Raw genomic sequence first — 25610 nt, 5'->3', positions numbered from 1 at the left:
TTGATGCAACGCCAAAAGGTTATTGCTTACGCATCGCGTCAGTTGAAAGTGCATGAGAAGAACTATACCAACACATGATTTGGAACTAGGCGCAGTGGTTTTTGCTTTAAAGATCTGGAGACACTACCTTTATGGTACGAAGTGCACAATCTTCACAGATCACAAGAGCCTCCAACACATATTCAACCAGAAGGAGTTGAATATGAGGCAAAGACGATGGGTAGAGCTGTTGAATGACTACGACTGCGAGATTAAGTATCATCCAGGGAAGGCGAATGTGGTCGCCGATGCCCTAAGTCGAAAAGAAAGGATCAAGCCCATAAGGGTTAGGGCTTTGGAGATGGTTATTCGAACCGACTTTCCTCTGCGCATTCGTGCCGCGCAGAAGGAAGCTCTCAAAGAAAGAAACCTTGAAGAAGAGTATCTCCGTGGGATGGAGAAGTTATTGATACCAAACAAGGAAGGAACGTTGTGTTTTGAGAAAAGGATTTGGGTTCCTTTGTTTGGAGGTTTAAGGAAGGTTATTTTCGATGAAGCTCACAAGTCGCGGTACTCTATCCACCCTGGAGCGGATAAGATGTACCAGGATCTCAAGGATTATTATTGGTGGCCTAGGATGAAAGGCGATGTGGCTGTTTATGTGAGCAAATGTTTAACATGCGCCAAAGTTAAGGCGGAATACCAGAAGCCTTCGGGACTTCTGCAGCAACCAGAGATTCCTGAGTGGAAATGGGAACAAATCTCTATGGATTTTATTACGAAGTTGCCAAGAACGCCAAGAGGCCATGACACTATTTGGGTAATAGTGGACCGCTTAACGAAGTCAGCACACTTCCTACCGATCCGAGAGAAGGATAATACGACCAAACTGGCCGAAATTTACATGAGAGAGATTGTTACACGCCATGGAGTACCTCTCTCAATCATCTCCGATAGAGACGGAAGGTTCGTATCGAGGATATGGCAATCCTTCCAGGAAGCTTTTGGCTCAAAGTTGAATATGAGCACTGCTTTTCACCCGCAAACCGACGGCCAAAGTGAGCGGACGATACAGACGCTAGAAGACATGCTGAGAACATGTGTTATGGATTTAGGCGGTAGCTGGGATAAACATTTGCCTCTGGTTGAGTTTTCATACAACAACAGCTACCACACCAGTATTGGCGCCGCGCCATTCGAAGCTTTATATGGGCGCAAATGCAGATCACCGCTCTGTTGGTCTGACGCAGGTGATAGACAGTTGGTTGGTCCTGACATGGTTCAGGAAACCACAGATAAGATCGCACTGATACGAGATCGCATCAGTGCGGCTCGTGACCGGCAGAAAGCCTACGCAGATCGAAGCAGGAAACCTCTAGAGTTTGAGGTTGGTGATATGGTTTTGTTGAAGGTATCACCCTGGAAGGGTGTGGCACGCTTTGGGAAGCGTGGGAAGTTGAATCCAAGGTATATTGGACCGTTCAAGATCTTGGAAAGAATCGGGTTAGTAGCATACAAGTTGGATTTACCTGCTGAACTAAATGGTGTTCACGATACATTCCATGTATCCAATCTGAAGAAGAGTCCAACACAAGTTACCGTTGCCATTCCCACCGACGAAATTCATGTTGACGACACGCTCCATTTCGTTGAAGAACCTGTTGAGGTCACGGATTGGAAAGTAAACAAGACCCGCCGGAGCAGTGTCAAGCTCGTCAAAGTTCGTTGGAATGCTAGACATGGTCCTGAATTCACCTGGGAGCGTGAGGACCGAATGAAAGAGAAATACCCCCACCTATTTCCTGAGAACCCTGCTTCTACAAGCAGAACTTAAAATTTCGGGACGAAATTTTTCTAACGGGGGGAGAATGTGACAACCCTCACTAAACCAGGTATCCGTACGATTTAATTAATAATTAATTGCTGCTTAATTACTGTGCTCAACTGAAAATTGCTGATGAACTGCTACTTGACTTTATTACTTGAACATATCTGCATCATACTTTACATACCGTCACTACGTTATTTTACATGCTGAACCTTAGTGACAAACATGATGCACAAAAGCACAGTAGCATTAGAACGGATAACCTATTGAACATGCTGATAAAGCCAGCATCAGGCAGACACTGCCTCTAAGGGCCTGTATGAGCCAGAAATATTTTACTACACCCATAGTGAGTGTAGGGATACAAGGGTTGTAGAACTGCGTCTCTAGGAATAAGATATAATGACTGGATGTGCCTAAAACGTACTCTAAGCACCAAACACAACACTTTTATTAACATATCAGCTTCTGGCTAACTAATAAAGTGCCAAAACATGAGGAAATATTCCTGACACTTTGGGGAATAAGTTGTGTCACTAAAAATGTTATTTACGACACTTAAAGGCTTACTTAAGCACTTTAACGGATTACTATCCAACCGAACAACCGGACTTTACCCGGAACATAAAAATATTGACATTAACAATATTGGTCTTTTTCTGAGCCAGTTAGGGTCCCTGAATACCCTAACACCCGCATTATAACACATCACACCACTAACCGAGTTAACCCCTAATCTAACCTAGTTAAACAAACTAATACCTAACTAGACTTGTTGGAATCAAACCAAGACCCCCCCCCCCCCCATTGTAATCGGCCCAAACTAGGGGGACACACTTGTCCTATTTGTTGATTATTATAATTAAGCATGTCTAGTATCTACTAGACACTTGGTCCATGGGTTAATCACCTTAACATTGTCTATAAGTATGGAGCCTAAACACAAGAGATCATAACACACAATTCATCACAACCAACTCTCTCTCTCTCTCTTGCCTCCATACTCTCGGCCGAAACACCCCTCCCCTCTCCATCCATTTTCGGCTTCCATCTTTCAAGATTCAAGCATACACAAGTGTTAAAGGTCGCATACGAGGAGTCTTGGAGCTAACGGAAGGCGAAGGACCTCTCTACCTAGCTTTTATCCACCACTTCTTCGCATAGATTCTTCCCTAGCCTCGAGCTAGAGGTATAATGCTTAAAACACTCTCTCAAACTAATCTAAGGTGGTTAATAAGATTTGTAACGGTTAAAACTCGGAAACTTGCATTTTGAAGCTTTAAAGTCTACTAAAAACATGAATATTGATGGTTAAAGGCATAATAGTTGTGTAAAAGTTGTAGTACTTGAAAGTTGTGATTATTTAGGCCCGATCTACGTTGTGGTAGCTCGGATCACCATTTAACCCGGTTTGGTTAAGATCATGGATCTTGACATAAGCTTGTTTCGGACGGTACAAGGGTTAAAAGGTGAAACTCTACCACACGAGGGGGGGGGGATAGTGCACGGTCCTCCCAACCGCCGGAGTGATCTCACTCCGGGAGCCGCTACCCGACCAAGCTAGCTCCGCGGTGACTTCCCCATGCCGAGTTTTTACCCTAGGCGACATATGCCACTCCCAAGACTCGAACCCGGTACCTCTGGGAAGAGGTGGGTGTCGGTGGCCAACTGGGCTACCCCAGTTGGTTAAAACTCTACCACACGAGAAACATGAACTTGTGTAAAAGTATTTTTACTTGTAAAATAGTGTTTAAAACTAGCGGATCTACGTATCTGCAAGTGGTATTTTCAAAGGACCAAGTGTCGAGAAAATCATGTTTTCTAAAAGTCGGATGACACACTAACAAGTATGATTTTTACAAACCACAAGTGTATAAACACTTGTGAAACGAAAAGTTTCGACAAAATAACAATCTTTGTGAAAGATGACGGGAAGTTGTAAAGATAGATTTATTCTAAAAACGAGGTTTTTACGAGATTAAACTATTTTATACAAAGATCCACAAAATATAACGGGATCTACACTATAGTTTTCGGAAAAACTACAAGTTCATGCGATTATGCAATTTACATACTTGTCGACTAGTTTGATGTGTCGGAAATTGTTTGATTGAATTAAGAAGTTGTTGAAATGATTTTTGTAAAAGAAAATGATACGCTTGAAAGCGTGGCCACCTCCAGTTACAGGGGAAACTCTGGCGAAATTTTTCTAAAAACCTAACACTTAGAATTATTTACAAGTGTTAGAATTATTTTTGAAATGTTTTCAAAATATATTTCGCCACGACTTTATTTACAAATATTCAGAGGTGGGATTTTCACAAAATTAAACGTGATAAATATATATTTGGTAAATATATTTTTCACAACACTGTTTATGATTGTTTTGTGAAAATACACAAATATTATTTTTAGAGTAAAAAATAATATTTACAAACATTGACGAATCCAAAATAATACAAACGCTTTCGCGATAAACATATAAGTTACAACGGTAATTATTATTACCACACGATTACTAAAACGTAACTTACGCATTATACGGAAATGATTATGAACGTATATTTTATCAACGTATTATTTTGGGGAAAAATTATGTGAAATGGAAATATAATATTTTTGAGAAAAATATTTATATTTGGAATTAGAAATGAAAATATATTAAGTGAGACTTAATATTATAAATTGAACGCACATGTATTAAATCCCCCATCCTTGGGAAGGAGATTAACTACCAAGTACATGCAAAATATAAACACGAAATAGTTGTCTAACTATTTCCCAAAAACCTAAACTATAAAGCTAAGGCACGGCCATCCGTCTAATAGAATTAGTACATGTAGGTCGTCGCACAGCTGACATTCGGAGTACTTGGTAGAGACGCACTGACTGTGAGTTCATGTCCCCCTTTTCTCTTAACTGTTTTCAGTTTTCTAAACTGCGGGGGTGAAATACATGTTACTATTTACGAGTACTTTATACATGGTATGGTTAGCGTAAGGAGGGTTACTACTTAGATCATGTGAGTGGGTAGGCGCAACTTGAGGCCATTAATCCTCATTGTAGGACCGAGGGACAGTAGCGGTAGATCTATCTGGGTGTAGCGAGCCCAGCCCCAGGCCCAGCATAACGGACCTCGGGGTGACTTTGTGCCCAACGCAAAATCCGCTAGGTTTGAGTCTTCCTACTTGCACTTCACACATATCAATGGCCTTGCAAACCATTGGTGATCTCTTTTTCCTTATTTGCTACATACCAGGATTTTTGATAAATACAAAGGCTTATTTACTCACTTACACATGAACTCGCTCAACATTATTGTTGATTTTTCAACTTACATGTATTTCAGGGAATTAAAAGATCTGGCACGGTATGGCACGTTTTCCCGCTGCACTAGTTTTCCAAGGTCATCCGGGGTTTAGGGAATGTGACTCTTTCCTGGACAAGTCACAGTCCTTAAACTGTGTTTATGTTATGTTTAAGTTGTAATGTTTGTTGAACAAGGTTATGGTTGTTAGGGTGTTTCCCGTTAAAACAATGATACTGTATTTGGTTTTTAAAACTTAATGGATGATTCTTGCATGTTTTAATTCATATAGCTTTGTTATGATTAAGCTATGGTATTAAGAAGTCACACCAAATTAACCACGCTTCCGCAAAGCCAGGGTGTGACAATCATAACGAATAGGATTGTAAATAAATAAAAATAAAACCAAAAAGTTCTTGGATTCCCAACACTCTATGACAAGCCAAAAACTTCTCTTCTACCCATTCTATTTGGGAGTGTAAGCCACGTATTAAAGAGTTTTGCTTGAGGACAAGCAAAAATTCAAGTGTGAGGGTATTTGATGTGTGTAAAATGCAACATATAAATTACATCAAATGAGGCATAAAACTAACTCTTTTTAAGTACTAATGTTGGAAAAAGAGTGTTTTTGTCTTCCTTTTGTATTTTCAGGATTAAATGAGCTCAAATTCACAAAAGAAGCAAAAAGACAGCTAAATCTAACATAAATACAAAAAAAGGAACATAAGTGGATTGCCCGACCCCTCAACAGCATCCTCCCAAGCAAAATAGAGAAGGCAGAAGACTGAACACGCGACGTGCTCAGCCAGCACGGGGCCGTGCCCAAGAAGCAGCAGAAAAGATAAACCTATAGAAGCTTCTATTGCCCACCACGGGGCCGTGCCCAGTGAACACGGGGGCGTGGCGAAAGTACAGCAGGCGCATTAATTGTAATTGCGAATTACAATTAATGAAGAGAGAGAGTGTCAGACAGGCACGGGGCCATGTCCAGCGGACACGGGGCCGTGTCCAGCCTTCTATTCAGCCTATAAATAGGAGTGCTTGGTTTCATTGCAACTCATCCCTTGGCACACCACCTCTCTCACACTTCATCCACCACCCACCACCATCACAACACCATCATCCACCACCATCATCCATTGTCCATCATAGAGTGTGTGAGTCGTCTCGGGATCCAAGATTGATCGTAAGAGTTCTTGACAATCAAGGCCATGTTTGCCTAAGTCTCTTACATCACTTGGTGAAGACAAATGTTTAGTATAGTACTTTTTATTTTCAATCTTTTGCACTTTTTATTTGGTTTTGTATTAATGACTTTAATAACTAGTTGCTTATGATGAAGGTGATCTTTCCTTATCGTTTGTCCGTGGTGTCTTGGCATTATTTTACTGTCTATATAAAATAAAAGATTTTCACCATTCATATCTCCACGGTCTATATGGAGGTATGTTGGCTACTTGGTCGGGGGTTAAGGGAACGGTTTGGTAAGGGTCTTGCCCTTGTTCAGCGTTTAGAGGTCCTGCAAGGGACCTGGGTCAAATTTAGTAGGATCTCCTTCAATGCCCATAGGTATTGGATGGCGGGGATCCAAACTCTTTGACCCCCTCATAAGTTAACTACTATTAATATTATAACCCGGCTATTTAGGACTGTATCCCTGCTGACTCAGACTACTTAGTCGAGGGTAACGTCACCTCCAAAAGAGGGGCCTACCATAATTTGCATTAATAACTTAATTCATTATTTTCAATAATCCGACCCTTTAGGATTGTATCCTTGCTGACTCAAACTACTGGGTTGAGGGTAACTTCGCCTTCAAAAGAGGGGCCTACTACAATAACTAAGATAATCTCTTAAACAAGTGCAAAAGTGCGAAAATAATCAAAGGTTATACTAATACACGAGTCGGATCCAAGTGATTCATCTTGTCTATCTGTTTTTATTTTTATTTTATTTTCAGCATTTAGTTAGTTTTTATTTTCTTAGTTTAAAAATCTTTTCTAACATTTTGATTTGGTTAGACGTTGAGGATAAACCGGTACTAAAAGCTCTTGTGTCCTTGGACGACCTCGGTACCTTACCAACACTATACTACGTCAACGATGGGTGCACTTGCCCATATGTGTGTTTAGTGTTAGTAAATATCGTGTTTTATAAATTTAAAACTTGGCTAAAAGTGTAAAAAGGGCTTAAATATACATCTAAATTATATTACACCTAACGCACATCACGAGGCAACACGTTTCAAAGATTTTTTGTTTTGTTGCAAGATCAGTCCCTATACTTTCAGAACTCGAATAACTGACATTTTCAGCATGAGGGGCCCACATATTCAGGTCTTAAATGTTCTTGGGAGTAAAACCATGCATTCATATGTTTTGGAGTTGTTGAAAAGGTCTCCCGAGAGTAGAATTGTCACTTGACATTTTCAACCCTTCTTTCTTGGAAATTGCCATATATATCACAAGATTGTACCGAAACTTCATGAAATCATTATCTGATATTCATGAGAGTATAATAAAATATTACAAAGCCTCGGAATCGTTAAAAGGTCACTCAGAGGTAAGAATAAACATGTTGACGCTTTTAACCCCTGTGTTTTTTAAACTATTGATTTTATGCACAAACGGCTTCTTGTGTCCGACAATTTATTCAATAAAGAATACGAACATCATATGAGGTTGATGCGTGTTAGTGTATATATGTTTTTAGATGTTTATTTAAGCCCTTTTTACACTTTTAGCCAAGTTTTAAATTTATAAAACACGATATTTACTAACACTAAGCACACATATGGGCAAGTGCACCCATCGTGAACGTAGTATAGTGTTGGTAAGATACCGAGGTCGTCCAAGGACACAAGAGCTTTTAATACCGGTTTATCCTCAACGTCTAATCAAATCAAAAAGTTAGAAAAATGTTTTAAACTAAGAAAAATAAAAACTAACTAAATGCTGAAAAATAAAAATAAAATAAAAACAGATAGACAAGATGAATCACTTGGATCCGACACGTGTATTAGTATAACCTTTGATTATTTTCGCACTTTTGCACTTGTTTAAGAGATTATCTTAGTTATTGTAGTAGGCCCCTTTTTCGAAGGCGACGTTACCCTCAACCCAGTAGTTTGAGTCAGCAAGGATACAATCCTAAAGGGTCGGATTATTGAAAGATAATGAATTAAGTTATTAATGCAAATTATGGTAGGCCCCGCTTTCGGCGGTGACGTTACCCTCGGCTAAGTAGTCTGAGTCAGCAGGGATACAGTCCTAAATAGCCGGGTTATAGTATTAATAGTAGTTAGCTTATGAGGGGGTCAAAGAGTTTGGATCCCCGCCATCCAATACCTATGGGCATTGAAGGAGATCCTACTAAATTTGACCCAGGTCCCAAGCAGGACCTCTAAACGCTGAACAAGGGCAAGACCTTTACCAAACCGTTCCCTTAACCCCCGACCAGGTAGCCAACATACCTCCATATAGACCGTGGAGATATGAATGGTGAAAATCTTTTATTTTATATAGACAGTAAAATAATGCCAAGACACCACGGACAAACGGTAAGGAAAGATCACCTTCAACATAAGTAACTAGTTATTAAAGTCATTAATACAAAACCAAATAAAAAGTGCAAAAGATTAAAAATAAAAAGTATTATACTAAACACTTGTCTTCACCAAGTGATGTAAGAGACTTAGGCAAACATGGCCTTGATTGTCAAGAACTCTTACGATCAATCTTGGATCCCGAGACGACTCACACACTCTATGATGGACAATGGATGATGGTGGTGGATGATGGTGTTATGGTGGTGATGGGTGGTGGATGAAGTGTGAGAGAGGTGGTGTGCCAAGGGATGAGAGAGAATGAAACCAAGCTCCTCTATTTATAGGCTGAACAGAACGCTGGACACGGCCCCGTGTCCGCTGGACACGGCCCCGTGCCCGTCTGACATTCTCTCTCTTCATTAATTGTAATTGCGAATTACAATTAATGCGCCTGCTGTACTTTCAACACGCCCCCGTGTCCGCTGGGCACGGCCCCGTGGTGAGCAATGGAAGCTTCTACTGGTTTGTCTTTTCTGCTGCTTCCTGGGCACGCCCCCGTGTTCACTGGACACGGGGCGTGTTCAGACTTCTGTTCTCTTCTCTTTGTCTTGGGAGGTGCCGTTGAGGGTCCGGGCAGTTTACTTTTGTTCCTTTTCTTGTATTTATGATAGAATTAGTGGTCTTTTTGCTTCTTTTGTGATTTTGAGCTCATTTCATCCTGAAAATACAAAAGGAAGACAAAAACACTCTTTTTCCAACATTAGTACTTAAAAAGGGTTAGTTTTATGCCTTAATTGATGTGTTTTATATGTTGCATTTTACACACATCAAATACCCCCACACTTGAACTTTTGCTTGTCCTCAAGCAAAACTCTTTTAATGTGGCTTACACTCCCAAATGGAATAGGTAGAAGAGAAGTTTTTTAACTTATCCTAGAGTGTCGGGAATCCAAGGTTTGTATAGGTTCTATTTTTATTTTATTTACAATCTTATTCGTCGTGGCTTATTTTGAACTTTTCATAAGATAAACTACTTATTTGGGCATAGCATGCCTTATTAAAATTCCATTTATATACAAGTTCACATACCTCACGGGAGATCACTCAATCACTCGGCCGAAGGTGTATATTTAAGTGAATCGCTCGAGAGCGGCACGGATTTACATTCTCCATATGCTTGCCAAGCGATCAATCCTCCTCCTTTTTAACTTTTTACCTTTGTAAATATCAAGAGGTCTTTTGGGGTGAGGGCTTGGGTTTAAAGGTGGGTGGTTGGTTAGTGGTTAGTAAAAAGGGCGAAAATCGTAACAAGTGTCGGTTTTCGTGAAATACCTTATTTTTGGTGACATTTATTTTTGAAGTATTTCTCCAAACAAGCTTTTTGTAGCTTATGTTTGTTTTTGACTTCATTCATTTTTTTTTTTTTTCGTCACGTAAAGGGTATGTTTATGAAAAACCGAGTTTGTTACTAAAATAAAGGTGAAAAAAAATGAAAAAGGTTTTTGGTGGGTAAAAAAAATTGTTTTGGGGGTAATGAAATGAAAGGTTTAGGCTCAAAGGGGTTTTCTAGGGGGATTTTGGGTAGGTAAAAAAAATGAAAAAAAATGGTTTTGAAAGAAAAATAGTTAGTCCTAATGCCTCCATCATTTACTTACTTGGGTTTAAGTTGGTAAGGACCGGGAATGTATCGTCGTGGCAAGTTCTAGATTTGTAAAGACCGAGCGGCTATTCACACAAGAAACGAAAAATGAGCATTTAATCTAAATATGTGTATTTTTATGCTCAATAAAGGCTCAAAACTCACTTTTTGTGGGAATGGGTTTTTAATGTGACCAAGCATATATAATCGAATTTTAGCTAGACTTGTTATACCGGTTCATAATTTTCTTATGTTAGTTCTTTTTATCACGACGCTATCGGTTGTAAGTTTGTAAAAATATAACCCTTTTATAACTTGTTATTCCCAACTTAAACTAAAATAAAAAAAAAATGAAAAAGTTTTTGAAAAAAAAATTTGGGGTGTTTAGCGGTTCCAATAGAGTTTTGTGTAAGGCTTGTTTTAGGATTTTGCAAAATTCCAAGGTTTAAGCATCCCCCCCACACTTAAATTACACATTGTCCTCAATGTGTCCAAAAATAAAGTTTTTGGTTGATTAGAATATGTAAAAGTGTGTTTAAAAACAAAGATTTGTGTTACTGGCGCTCTGGACACGGCCCCGTGTTGACCGGGCACGGCCCCGTGGTCAAGTGCCAGTAACAAAAATTATAGAAGTGAAACAGAAGCCTGGACACGGGGGCGTGTTCGCTGAACACGGCCCGTGTCCAGTTACCTGAACTGGGTGATTTCCTGCAGGGGGCTCAGCACGGGGTCGTGTTGGTTGGGCACGGCCCGTGTGGAGCCTTCTGTTATGGAGATTTTTGTCGGTTTGTTCTGTTCTTCTGCATGGTTCCATTTTTTCTCGTTCCCTTTTTTCATCCATTACCACCACGAGTCCATAAATCATAAAAACCATCATAACATTGCTAATAGAGAGATAATACATAAAAAAGTTACATAGATAGTAAGCTTATGGAGTTCTAGCCCTATGTTTTATTTTAATGTTAGCAAAATTTCCAAGAATCTACTGATCTTGGTTAGATAAGGCTTTGTAGAGCTCCATCTTTCGGACACGTTTCTCCTCATATGTCGGCAAGCCACTCCTCTACCTCCCTTGGAAGGAGGAAGGAAGGCTCGTTTGCATTTGTTTGAGGAGTTTCAACTTCCGCCGGGACTTCTTGTGGGATTTCCATAGGAGGTTCCGCGGGGATGTCTCCCCACCCGGTAGGATTGTTAATACCGAGTGCTAAGTTCCAGTCTTGTTGTGGAAGGACTGGTTCCATGGGAGGTGCCACCAAAATGTTTAACCTTTGGTGCAAAAGGTTAATCTCTTGGAAGCTGCTTTCCAATCCCATCGTAAGATCGTTGATACGGTCAATGAGGACCTCCTCTACGGACATCATTTCGTCGAGAGCCTCTCTTAGTGCTATCACGTAGTGCACAAGTGTGGCTTCAACGGAGGGCCTCCTTCCCCTTCGGCTGTTTGAGGAATGAACGGATGATGTTTCGCTGTTTTCACTCGCCATTCTACGAAAAATAAACCAAAAATAGTTTATAAGACTAAACAGTTTCTGGACACGGCCCCGTGCTCATTGAGCACGACCCCGTGTTCATCTTTCTGCAGAATTTTAGAGCAAGGAATCTTGGGTTTTTAAGTTATTTTCTGGGTTTATGCAAGCTTTTTGTCAGCAAATAACTTTAAACAATGTTACATAACATGTTTTTACCAAGATTCTATGATCAAAACTCATTGTTCCCTACCACAAAGATTGAAAATTCAAACTTTTCATGGTAGTTCTTGAAGAAAGATGAAGAAGAAGGAAATGTCTAGAAGAGGAAAGGACAATATGGTTTGTTGGAAACTTCTTTTAGACTTACCTAGGATTGTTTGAGAGAAGATTCCTTCAAATCTCTGTCCCCAAGTTGGTCCAAATGTGCAGGATTTTTGGCTGCATTTATAGAAAACGACAGCCTGCTGGACACGGCCCCGTGTCCGCTGGACACGGCCCCGTGTGCAGAGAAAATTCTGACACAGTTTGTCCGTATTCTGACGTCATGATCAGAAGGGAATCTTTTGATGGACACGGGGGCGTGTTGGCCGAGCACGGCCCCGTGTTGGAAAGCTGATTTATGAAGTTTTGTCTTTATTAAGGAGCTAATTCTTATCGGGTGGCTCCTGACTTGTTGGAACAACCCCATAGTGCCTAAGATACCTTAATTGTCTTATACTAAGGCGAGAACGCAAGAGGTTGTCGGTGAGGGTAATTCCTATTTTCATTCTAGGTGGACAAGTCCAACCCTTTCCCGGGCTCTCGTTAAAGAATGTGTATGCCGAATCGCTCAGGTCTATGTATGCACCGAACGAGGTCGATGGGGAGTCCTTCACGGCACAATCGGCACAGGGACGACTATCGTCCACGTCTTGTCTAGGAAGAAAGGTATTTTCGGGAGCAACGAGGTTGTCAGAATGCGGTTCCAACATTTCCTCATGATCATCATCTTGGGATGGATCTAAGAAATCCTTCCTAAGTTCTTTTGACCAATTTAGAAGTAGTTCTTCTAGTTGAAATAGCTCGTCAAGGAGCATATCTCCTAGAATATCCGGTTGGGCGCATTCGAGGGAGAAATAGTGTTTATTTTTACTTTCGCCCCTCTTAAGGCTACAAGGAATTGGTGGGTCTATATAGTGTGGCCTATAAGTGAGGAAGAAACATTTTAATTCCTCGTGTTCGCCCCCACATAATTGACACCACAAACCATAAGAGTGCCGAAAGTAAAAAGAATCACTATCACTCATGTTTGTATCAGAAGTTACCAACCGCCGGGATCAAACGGTTCTGTTTTCAGTAACTGAATCTTGGGCACGGGGGCGTGTTGAGTGGACACGGCCCCGTGTTCAGCCTACTGTCTGATATAAAACAGGATTGCCAGTTCCAATGATTGGGCACGGGGGCGTGTTCAGCGGGCACGGCCCCGTGCTGAGCTCTGCAGAAGCTGAAAAATCTAAAAAAAATCCTAAAAATTAAAGAAAAATAAAAAGATGATTAGGCCGTTGATTCCTAACTTTCTTAAAATCCTTGTGTCCCCGGCAGCGGCGCCAAAAACTTGATGCGTGTTAGTGTATATATGTTTTTAGATGTTTATTTAAGCCCTTTTTACACTTTTAGCCAAGTTTTAAATTTATAAAACACGATATTTACTAACACTAAGCACACATATGGGCAAGTGCACCCATCGTGAACGTAGTATAGTGTTGGTAAGATACCGAGGTCGTCCAAGGACACAAGAGCTTTTAATACCGGTTTATCCTCAACGTCTAATCAAATCAAAAAGTTAGAAAAATGTTTTAAACTAAGAAAAATAAAAACTAACTAAATGCTGAAAAATAAAAATAAAATAAAAACAGATAGACAAGATGAATCACTTGGATCCGACACGTGTATTAGTATAACCTTTGATTATTTTCGCACTTTTGCACTTGTTTAAGAGATTATCTTAGTTATTGTAGTAGGCCCCTTTTTCGAAGGCGACGTTACCCTCAACCCAGTAGTTTGAGTCAGCAAGGATACAATCCTAAAGGGTCGGATTATTGAAAGATAATGAATTAAGTTATTAATGCAAATTATGGTAGGCCCCGCTTTCGGCGGTGACGTTACCCTCGGCTAAGTAGTCTGAGTCAGCAGGGATACAGTCCTAAATAGCCGGGTTATAGTATTAATAGTAGTTAGCTTATGAGGGGGTCAAAGAGTTTGGATCCCCGCCATCCAATACCTATGGGCATTGAAGGAGATCCTACTAAATTTGACCCAGGTCCCAAGCAGGACCTCTAAACGCTGAACAAGGGCAAGACCTTTACCAAACCGTTCCCTTAACCCCCGACCAGGTAGCCAACATACCTCCATATAGACCGTGGAGATATGAATGGTGAAAATCTTTTATTTTATATAGACAGTAAAATAATGCCAAGACACCACGGACAAACGGTAAGGAAAGATCACCTTCAACATAAGTAACTAGTTATTAAAGTCATTAATACAAAACCAAATAAAAAGTGCAAAAGATTAAAAATAAAAAGTATTATACTAAACACTTGTCTTCACCAAGTGATGTAAGAGACTTAGGCAAACATGGCCTTGATTGTCAAGAACTCTTACGATCAATCTTGGATCCCGAGACGACTCACACACTCTATGATGGACAATGGATGATGGTGGTGGATGATGGTGTTATGGTGGTGATGGGTGGTGGATGAAGTGTGAGAGAGGTGGTGTGCCAAGGGATGAGAGAGAATGAAACCAAGCTCCTCTATTTATAGGCTGAACAGAACGCTGGACACGGCCCCGTGTCCGCTGGACACGGCCCCGTGCCCGTCTGACATTCTCTCTCTTCATTAATTGTAATTGCGAATTACAATTAATGCGCCTGCTGTACTTTCAACACGCCCCCGTGTCCGCTGGGCACGGCCCCGTGGTGAGCAATGGAAGCTTCTACTGGTTTGTCTTTTCTGCTGCTTCCTGGGCACGCCCCCGTGTTCACTGGACACGGGGCGTGTTCAGACTTCTGTTCTCTTCTCTTTGTCTTGGGAGGTGCCGTTGAGGGTCCGGGCAGTTTACTTTTGTTCCTTTTCTTGTATTTATGATAGAATTAGTGGTCTTTTTGCTTCTTTTGTGATTTTGAGCTCATTTCATCCTGAAAATACAAAAGGAAGACAAAAACACTCTTTTTCCAACATTAGTACTTAAAAAGGGTTAGTTTTATGCCTTAATTGATGTGTTTTATATGTTGCATTTTACACACATCAAGGTCATTCAGAGGCACAAGTTTGGCATGTTGACACTTTTGGTCTTTCCACACACATCTTTTCATTGATTGACAACTTTAGTCCCTCAAGTTAACTTTTAACATGATCAGGGTTTATGACACGTGTCACCACTGTATTGGACATGATTTTGCGAGGTGTTACACGGACGGGAGATGTAGTTCTTCATAACTCCCACTCAAACGAAACACCATCCGATCGAACGGCCATCCGTCCGGATGACCATTCGACCGGATGGTTGGACATACAATGATACTTCTCACTTTTTAAAATGCTACAACGAAAACTTCAAAGTTCAAACAATACATAAACACATCCTTTTCAAACGAACGACCCTCCGACCGAATTGTCATCCGTCCGGATGACCATCCATCCGTCCGGACGGTCATCTGTTCGGATCACTGTTCGTCACTCGTTCCACTCGACGCACTGTTTAACACGCTGTTCAACGCTTATACTGTCGTACTGTGATCAGGCTAATATCTCCAGTGCTCCCTTCAATCTAAGCTTGTGTTTATTTAGTAAACACGAACTGTGAGTATACTCGATCCCTTTTTGCTTAACGCACTTTTGGGTGTTACATACGTTACCTATATCAAATCACATCGACACACAGCGCAAACACTTTTTATACGCTAACCGCTCGGCATGTTATACGTGTTATTCGATGAATTCTTGTATGTTATGTTTACACAGTGATTGTTGCCTGACACCTTTGCAACGATAGTACTATAGTTTGGACTCAACACCTGTCGTGGACAGGGGTTGTTAATGATATTTCTTCACGTGTCACAGTGGTGATATGTGTTGCGTATCCTACAACTCGCAGTCATAACTGTGCATATTTCATTGTCGATAGCTTACATGCTTCACATTTCAACATGTTACATGCTGATTATGCGTAAAACGCTCTTTGCTACTATTATACTATTAAACTTGTATGCTCACCTTTACACTATGTGTATTGACCTATTTTAACGTATGTGACAGGTGTTTAGGATGTTGTGCTATGCTTTGCTTTCGTGGAATCAAGCGAGGGGAGTCTAGAAACGAACTAAATAATATTTGAGTTGTCGGAACAATTTTAGTCTTTGAGAACACTATGTCTGTAATAACTGTTTTGCTTATTATGTTATGGTATGGGACGTAACGTTAAATAATTGGTAATTATTGGACAATCTGTTTCGCTCAGTGCCTCACTCCGATGTTTCCGCCATCGTTTGGGGTGTGACAATAAACACCTCGTAATTTATCCTACACTTTAAATTAATTTTTTTTCTTTCTTTGAAAAAAATATACTTTTTGAAAATAAGTTACAAATTTAATGTAGTTAGCTATTAAAAAGGAAACTATCAATTAATGATCTATCTAAGTTTAGCAATATACTCTTCACTAATATTAAAGAAAAAAACTAAAAAATGAAGAATTCTTATTGGTTAATTTTTTTTAATTCTTTTAAAAATTTTCTTATCATTTGAACCCTCCAGTCCACTATGTATTATACTTTTAAAAAAATTAACAATGTGTTTCCTATATATTGTGTATCCTTTTCCTTCAACAAATTACAATTTACATTTTTAGTGTGAACGTCAACTCGGGAATTTATTGGAATGAACTTTCAAGTAATGTTTGTATTGAGATCCGATAAATGGGACATATGCATATATTTTTGTATGCTGACGGTTCTACATTATGTTGTTTCAATATAAATATGTGAAATAAATGCGGGGTAGTTTAACGCAATTGACACCGTTATGTGTTGGTATAATCCTTGGTCGAATGTGACGTTGAAAGGTCTTTAAAAACAATTATTTTGAATTTTGCGTTTTGATTTCTTGTCAAATTAATCACACATATCCAATATCAATGATTCCAAATCTAACATAGTCAAATTCTTCTTTTGTAATGATTATCAAATTAATTCTAGATTTGTAACAATACCTTATAAGTTCGTCCCTTCATTTCCAAAACATTAACTAAAACAAAATAATTTAAAACGATTAATAAGACCAATGCGTTCCCGTCCTACTGTCCATGGATAGGGCTGTTCAAATCGCTCGTCGCTCGCCGCTCGCTCGACGCTTGTTCGAAAACTGCTCGGAAAATGCTCGTTCGATTTGACGCTCGGTTGTAAACGAGCCGCTCTGCTCGATTCGGTTTGTAAACGAGCCAAACATGAGCAAAGGTCCGCTCGGCTCGGTTCGGCTCGAATTATTATTTTAATTAGTATACATATACATATACCTATACACATACATATATAAACATGTACACATATATATACAAATATAAATTATACATAATACACACACCCCTATATATATTACACACTTACACATACATATATACTTAAATATAATTTATATTTTATATGTACCACTCTATTAGATTTTGGTCAATGATACACAAATTTACAACTATATCTATACGTACTAGCCCAACCACGCCAACAAAAAAATTAACATTAAAACTAAAAGTTAAACCCTAAACCAATAAAAGATAGTTTGTTCATCGCCTCAATGTTTCATGTCGTTACCCTAAGTTGATCGTCTCCTGCTCTCAACGTAATTGTTCGTGCAATATGATCATCGGCTCGTCGGTCACAACATTGTTATTAATAAGAAAAATATCGTGCCATTAAATGTGCATATTTTTAAAGACATAAAAACTTGAGACCCAACATTGTCACTATCTCTCTCAGCAAATTTAAATCGGGCGACACCGTTGTCCAAATCGCTCGAATTTCGCTCGACGCTCGCTCGGAATTTTTATTGCTCGAAAAATGGTCGATTGATTTGAGGCTCGGTTTTAAATGAGCCGCTCCGCTCGGTTCGGTTTGTAAACGAGCCAAGCACGAGCAAAGGTCCGCTCGGTTCGGCTCGGCTCGTGAACAGCCCTATCCATGGATCCCTTTGGTCGGATCTAGAAGAAAGAGAAACAGAAAGAAGAACGCATGAGAGATCGACAGTGACAAATCCTTCTAATGAACGGACACAGACAAACGATGTGATGTATAGGAAAAAGTGAGTGTCGCTCGTAAAAAAAGAGAATACCGGTTGAACGGGCAGTGTCATGTGGTGACAACTCCACTAGGATGGTCTAAAGAAAGTGCTTATGTTGTTTTTCTTTAAAAAGGAAATGGAAGTAGAAAATTGCATGAAGAAGCCATGACTTTATAAGGCTAATAGCATATTAAGGGTAGGGTATCACTTTAAAATCAATAGGTTCTGAGTATGATTTTCATAACCGGGATTTTCCTATAATTTTCTTTTGAATTGGTGCGTAGACAATACATCTAGCAAAGATGGATATGATCAAGTGGTTCCGTTGATAACACGATAATACTTTATTGGTGCTTCAGTAATCCAAATTTACATTAAAAAATTGCATGTGGGACCTATGATAGCTAGATCACAAAGTGCATGTGCCGTAGGACACGCTCATGTCGCCAAGTGGCCTTATTACATCACCATATTCCACTCGGTGCGTATAGACAAATGGAGAAAATAGTCTTTTATTCTATTTCATTTTTAAATTATTAAACAAAACAAAGTTTATATTAAATTAGTGTTAAGAGATAATGTTTTTGATAAGGATGTTTATGGATGGGTATAATCAAATTTAATTGGATGAATCTAGTTAGATTTCGATTCGTGGATTTATGTCATTTAAATTACTAACCATATAGTTATAATTATTAACGAACCAACTACATTAAAAGGTATAAAGGGTATGGAGGTAATGATTGGGACATGATTCGTCACGTAAGAACATGAATGAAAGCTACATCACCCATTTGCCTGATCCACTATAGTTTGCATAGATTAAACCATGATAACTATAGTTCTCCTTTCCATTTTTCAAAAAAATCATTTTCTTTTTCTTTAGATAAAAATAAACTAAAATAAATAATGGGATACTGGTTTGAGTCATGACCACACCCTTAGGGTAGTGGTTTTAGATGTTGGATTAGAGGTGAGCGACATGACAATGACGTGAAGAGTCATGGTGGTCATAGGGGTAATGACCAACACCATATAGCCTAATTTGATTTTTCATTATTGTGATACATCAACAAGTAACAATTAATGTTACGAAATATTAAGGTATTCTGGTTTAAGATTAATTTTAAAGATTATATGGATATGAGATCGGTATGGTATTAGCTAATCATCTCATGTCATGTCATGTCATGTTAACTCTTATTTTCACTTCTTATTTCGCACTCAATCAGTAGGGGTGCTTTACTCAAACATTTTTTTTCTTTATAAAAATAAATTAAAAAAAATAAATTTGTGATTGATTGAAAGAGAGTAGGACCCACCATTAACCCTCTCTCCCTCCCCACTCTCATCGATGACTAGTCACCGTTCAAACATTTCACCGCTTACCATTTCGGAGCCGGCAGCAGTATACCGCGCGCGCGGCAAAAGGATTCCCCGATGAACTCACTGAGTTGTGCCCCTACCACCCTTAATAATGAAATTCAATTCAGATGTGAATCTGAATCATGTATTTTTTCTCAATGGTAAAGTTTAGTATCTTATGTTCTTAGGTCAAGAGTTAACTGCTTATTTAAGTGCTTATATTTACTTTCGTTTGTCTATTTTGTTATGGATTAAATAATATATAATATGATAAAGTATATTATACGACATACATTCTTTTATATACATGTTAGTTGTTGTGTACTAAATTTTATATTTAAAGCTGTTTTTTGTTTACTTATCAATAAACCCGGAAAATGATTGAGACTATTATAAAGAATACATTTAGATTATCAACTCCTAATATAAACCAACTTGTTCTCCAAGTTTATTACCCCTATAAATAGTCCATGTATTCTATTGATATAATGCACCATTAATATTAAACATCTCTTTCTCTCCCAATTATCTCTTCTCATATTCTTGCAATTAGTCTTGTTCATAACACGTTATCAGCACGATTGCTTTGGATCACACAATCATAAGGTATATCATATTCTCTAATTACTTTACCATTATTCATCATACTCATACATAATTCATATTGTAATTCATACGATTGTGGGTTGTGTTAGAGATTCATGTTATTATTTTTTTTATCGTAGAGTTAATTAAAGAACAAATTATCATGATAAATATACAATCCATAATTAATATTTGAGATAATGTTATAAAAAAAAATTAATATTATAACATTCTTAACCTTTCGTCACTCTTCATGACCATCCACTATTACTATGATTTAAATCAAGATTATATTTATTATTCTTTATGAAAGTATGCTTAATCATATTAAATTTTATTTTAATTCGTCTTATCATATATAATATATTTATTGTAAGTGTATATTTTTGTTTAAATACCTATTTACAAGAAAATAAATAAATACGTATCGTTTAAGATATAATAACTAAACAAACAATTTTCTATTAGTGAATAGGATTATATTTTATTACAAGATAATCAATCTATATCACATAATTCTAGAGAAAAAAATAATAATTTACACTAAGAACTCACAGCTATTTGATCAGCATGCCACCGACTTGTCGGTAGCGGTTGTAGCTACTGATGGCGGTTGCAAGCGGTGTACCAGTATAGGACAACGAATTTAGGGTAAATAAAGTGTTTAAAACTTTAAATGATTTTGGGCCGGTTTTACAACTTGGGCTTTGGGCTATTCTCAATAACGGTGGATGGTAACGTAAGAGCTGTAAGTTATAAATAAGCTATGGTTGGGGCATTCTAAAATCTAAAATTAAAGTGTAGATATTTATATTTATTTTCATAATTAACTGATTGGAATAAAGTGTAAGACTTGTATTTATTATTTTAATACAATTTTATATTATGCGTTTTTAGCAAATAAGATTTTCACGAAACTACTTTAAGAAAAATATTAGCAATAACAATTTATCACAAAAAAAATCGTAATAAATATTAAACAATTACATATAATCTATCTGTTATCTTATTTTATAATAATTATATTGCAATCAATGTTATTTATAGTTTTAATTTACATGTATCTTTTTAATACAGTTCATTATAACAAATCTTGCAAAACTTGAGTTCATGGCTTTAGACATTACTGGGAAAAACTATTTGTCATGGGTATTGGATGTTGAAATACATTTGAATACCAATAATCTGGGTGAAACTATTAAAGAAGGAAATAAAGCAAGTACCCAAGATAAGGCAAAAGCCATGATCTTCTTACGCCATCATATTCATGAGGCTTTGAAAAGTGAGTATCTCACTATCAAGGATCCACTTGTCCTTTGGACCAATTTGAAAGAAAGGTATGACCACCAGAAAACGGTAATATTACCGAGAGCTCGTTACGAGTGGATCAATTTAAGGTTGCAAGACTTTAAGTCTATAAGCGAGTACAACTCGGCAATGTCTAGAATCACATCACAATTGATTCTATGTGGTGAAAATATTACTGATAAGGAAATGTTGGAAAAAACATTCTTAACCTTTCACCCCTCGAATGTGATACTGCAACAACAATATCGTGAAAGGGGTTTCACCAAATATAGTGAGTTAATATCATGTTTGCTTGTGGCCGAGCAAAACAATGAGCTCTTAATGAAAAATCACGAGACTCGTCCAGTTGGAGCAACCCCAATCCTTGAAGCTAATGTGGCAACATATAATGGCCAAAGTGAAAGTTACGGACGTGGTCGAGGTTATCATCGTGGTCGTGGTCATAGCCGTGGTCGTGGTCATGGTCGTGGACGTGGCCGAGGAAATTATCATAGTGTTCAGCTTAAAAACAAAGGGACCCACCAAAAGTGGCATAATAATGAAAATAAATCCAATGAAAAAAAATAAAAAGAAGGTGGGATCTTCATCGAATGCATGTTACCGATGTGGAAGTAACAATCATTGGTCGAAGACTTGTCGTACGGCCAAACACTTGGTGGAACTTTATCAACAATCCATCAAAGACAAAGCAAAAGAAATAGAGACAAATTTTACATATGGGGTTGCAAATGTTGATAAAGACCATAATGATACAACTAATTTGGATTATGATGATTTCCTTATTGAGCCAACTAACTTGGATTCTGGTGATATTGTGGTTGATACAACCCAGTTGGATGCTTGCAATTTTCCTTACATATGAATTATTAGTTTTTAAGTAATGTTATTTCCTTCATGTCTTTAAGACATTTTGTTTGAGTTTTGTTTTGGGATTTGTTATGTTTGAAGCATGTTAGACATTTTATTTATATTATTTTGTTTTGTTTTGAAGCATATGGAGTGTTTAACTAAGATCCCTATTAGTGGAGAAGATATATGTCTAATAGACAGCGCATCAACGCATACGATTCTTAAGAAAAAGAGTTATTTCTCTACTTTAACCATGAAAAAGGCAAATATTGGTACTATATCTGGTAAATCAAAATTAATTGAAGGCTTTGGAGAAGCTTATGTAGTGTTGCCAGGTGGAACACCATTTAAAATAACCAATGCGTTATTTTCCCCAATGTCTCAAAGAAATCTAATAAGTTTTAAAGATGTTCGTTTAAACGGATATCATCTTGAGACTACATCTGAGGGACATGATGAGTACCTTCATATCACAAATATAAGTTTGGGTAAAAAACATGTGTTAGAAAAGTTGCCCGCACTTGCCTCTGGTTTGTATTATACTAAAATTAATGCAATTGAATCAAATGCAGTCATAAACAAGAAGTTTATAGACCAAGAAAATTTTATCATATGGCATGACCGGTTAGGCCATCCCGGATTAACAATGATGCGAAAAATTATAGAAAATTCAGTTGGGCATTCTTTGAAGAACCAGAAAATTCTTCAATCCAAGGATATTACATGTGTTGCATGTTCACAAGGGAAGTTGATTACTCGCCCATCACCAATGAAGGTGGGGACTGAATCCCTGATTTTTTTGGAAAGAATACATGGGGATATTTGTGGACCTATACATCCTTCTAGTGGACCATTTAGATATTTTATGGTCTTAATTGATGCATCAACTAGATGGTCACACGTGTGCCTACTATCAAGTCGTAATATGGCATTTGCACGACTACTTGCTCAATTAATAAGGCTAAGAGCACATTTTCCCGATTACCCCATCAAGAATATTCGATTAGACAATGCTGGTGAATTTACATCCCAAACATTTAATGATTATTGCATATCTATTGGGATAATGTAGAGCATCCTGTACCTCATGTACATACACAAAATGGGCTTGCTGAATCGTTTATCAAGCGACTTAAAATGGTTGCAAGACCAATGATTATGAAATCAAAACTACCAGCCTCTGCTTGGGGACATGCAATTTTACATGCAGCAACACTAATTCGCATCAGGCCAACGAGTTATCATACTTCATCCCCATTAAAGTTGGTTCTTGGTCAGGAACCAAATATTTCCCATCTAAGGATTTTTGGTTGTGCTGTATATGTTCCAATCGCTCCACCACAACGCACGCAGATGGGGCCTCAAAGGAGGTTAGGAATATATGTTGGGTATGAATCACCATCGATCATTAAGTATTTAGAACCTACAACGGGTGATTTATTTACAGCTCGATTTAGTGATTGTCATTTTGTTGAATCAACATTCCCAACATTAGTGGGAGACAAAAAGCAGCTGGATAATAGTATTATTTGGAATGAATTATCATTATCTCATCTTGATCCTCGAACTAAACAATGTGAACTAGAAGTTTAAAGGATAATTCATTTACAAGGATTAGCAAATCAATTACCAGACGCATTTACTGACCCAAAGAAAGTGACTAAGTCACATATACCAGCTGTTAATGCTCCAGTTAAAATAGGTGTCCCACAAGGACAACCACTTATTGGTAATGAGTCTAATGCACGCCTAAAACGTGGTAGACCAATCGGTTCTAAAGATAAAAATCCTCGAAAGAAAAAGGGAGCAAGTAATGTAGATGGTCAAGTCGAGGTAACAATAACACAAGAAAAGGAGTCTCCAGAAGAGACACTAGACATGATGGTTCTAGAAGAACCTCAGGTACCTGAAAACGAAGAGACCTCGATTAATTATATCATGTCTAGAAATGTATGGAACCGAAGCGAAATCGACGTCGATGATAGTTTTTCATATAATGTAGCGCTACAAGTAATGGAAAACAATGAGGATCAAGAACCAAAATCAGTTGAGGAATGTAAACAAAGAAATGATTGGCCAAAATGGAAAGACGCGATAGAGGCAGAATTGAATTCCCTAAATAAACGAGAAGTTTTTGGACCAGTGGCTCATACACCTGAAGGTGTAAAGCCTGTTGGATATAGATGGGTCTTTGTGCGAAAACGTAATGAGAAAAATGAAATTGTACGATACAAGGCAAGATTAGTAGCACAAGGATTTTCACAAAGACCTGGAATTGATTATGAGGAGACATATTCTCCAGTGGTGGATGCGACAACTTTTCGTTATCTTATTAGTCTGGTAATACAAGAAGGGATCGATTTGCGTCTAATGGATGTTGTGACAGCCTACCTCTATGGGTCACTTGATACTGATATTTACATGAAACTCCCTGAAGGATTCAAATTGCCAAACTCATGTAAATCTAGTTCTCGAGAACATCTTTCAATCAAATTAAACAAATCATTATATGGGCTAAAACAATCTGGGCGTATGTGGTATAATCGCCTTAGTGAGTATTTGTCGAAAGAAGGCTATAAAAATGATTTTGTATGCCCGTGTATTTTTACAAAAAGGTCAGGATCTGAATACGTTATAATTGCCGTATATGTTGATGACATGAATATAATTAGAACTCCATGGGAGCTTCAAAAGGCAGTTGAATACTTGAAAAGAGAATTTGAAATGAAAGACCTTGGGAAGACAAAGTTTTGTCTTGGATTACAAATTGAACACCTTAAGGGTGGAATCCTTGTGCATCAAGAAACTTACATAGAGAAACTACTAAAAAGATTTTATATGGAAAAATCACATCCATTGAGTACCCCAATGGTTGTAAGGCCGCTTGATGTGGAAAAAGACCCATTCCGACCTCCTAAAGATGGAGAGGAAATTCTTGGTCCAGAAGTACCATATTTAAGTGCAATTGGTGCACTAATGTTTCTTGCTAGCCATACACGATCCGATATATCATATTCTGTAAATTTACTGGCAAGATATAGTTCATGTCCAACAAAGAGGCATTGGAATGGGGTAAAACAAATATTTAGATACCTTCAAGGTACAAAAGATATGGGTTTGTATTTTACAAATCAATCGAAAACAGGTTTGGTTGGTTTTGCAGATGCAGGGTATTTGTCTGACCCTCACACTGGGCGATCTCAAACTGGATATTTATTTACAAGTGGAGGTACTGCAATTTCATGGCGTTCGGTAAAGCAAACAATCACAGCCACATCATCTAATCATGCAGAAATATTGGCGATACATGAAGCTAGTCGAGAATGCATTTGGTTAAGGACTATAATACAACACATTCGTGGATCTTGTGGTATTTCTTTGGAAGATGGGGGACCAACAATCTTACATGAAGACAACGCAGCAT

This window comes from Helianthus annuus, chromosome 11 (genome assembly GCF_002127325.2).
Source record: "Helianthus annuus cultivar XRQ/B chromosome 11, HanXRQr2.0-SUNRISE, whole genome shotgun sequence".
NCBI classification, from domain to species: domain Eukaryota; kingdom Viridiplantae; phylum Streptophyta; class Magnoliopsida; order Asterales; family Asteraceae; genus Helianthus; species Helianthus annuus.
Note: the sequence above shows the minus strand (reverse complement) of the source record.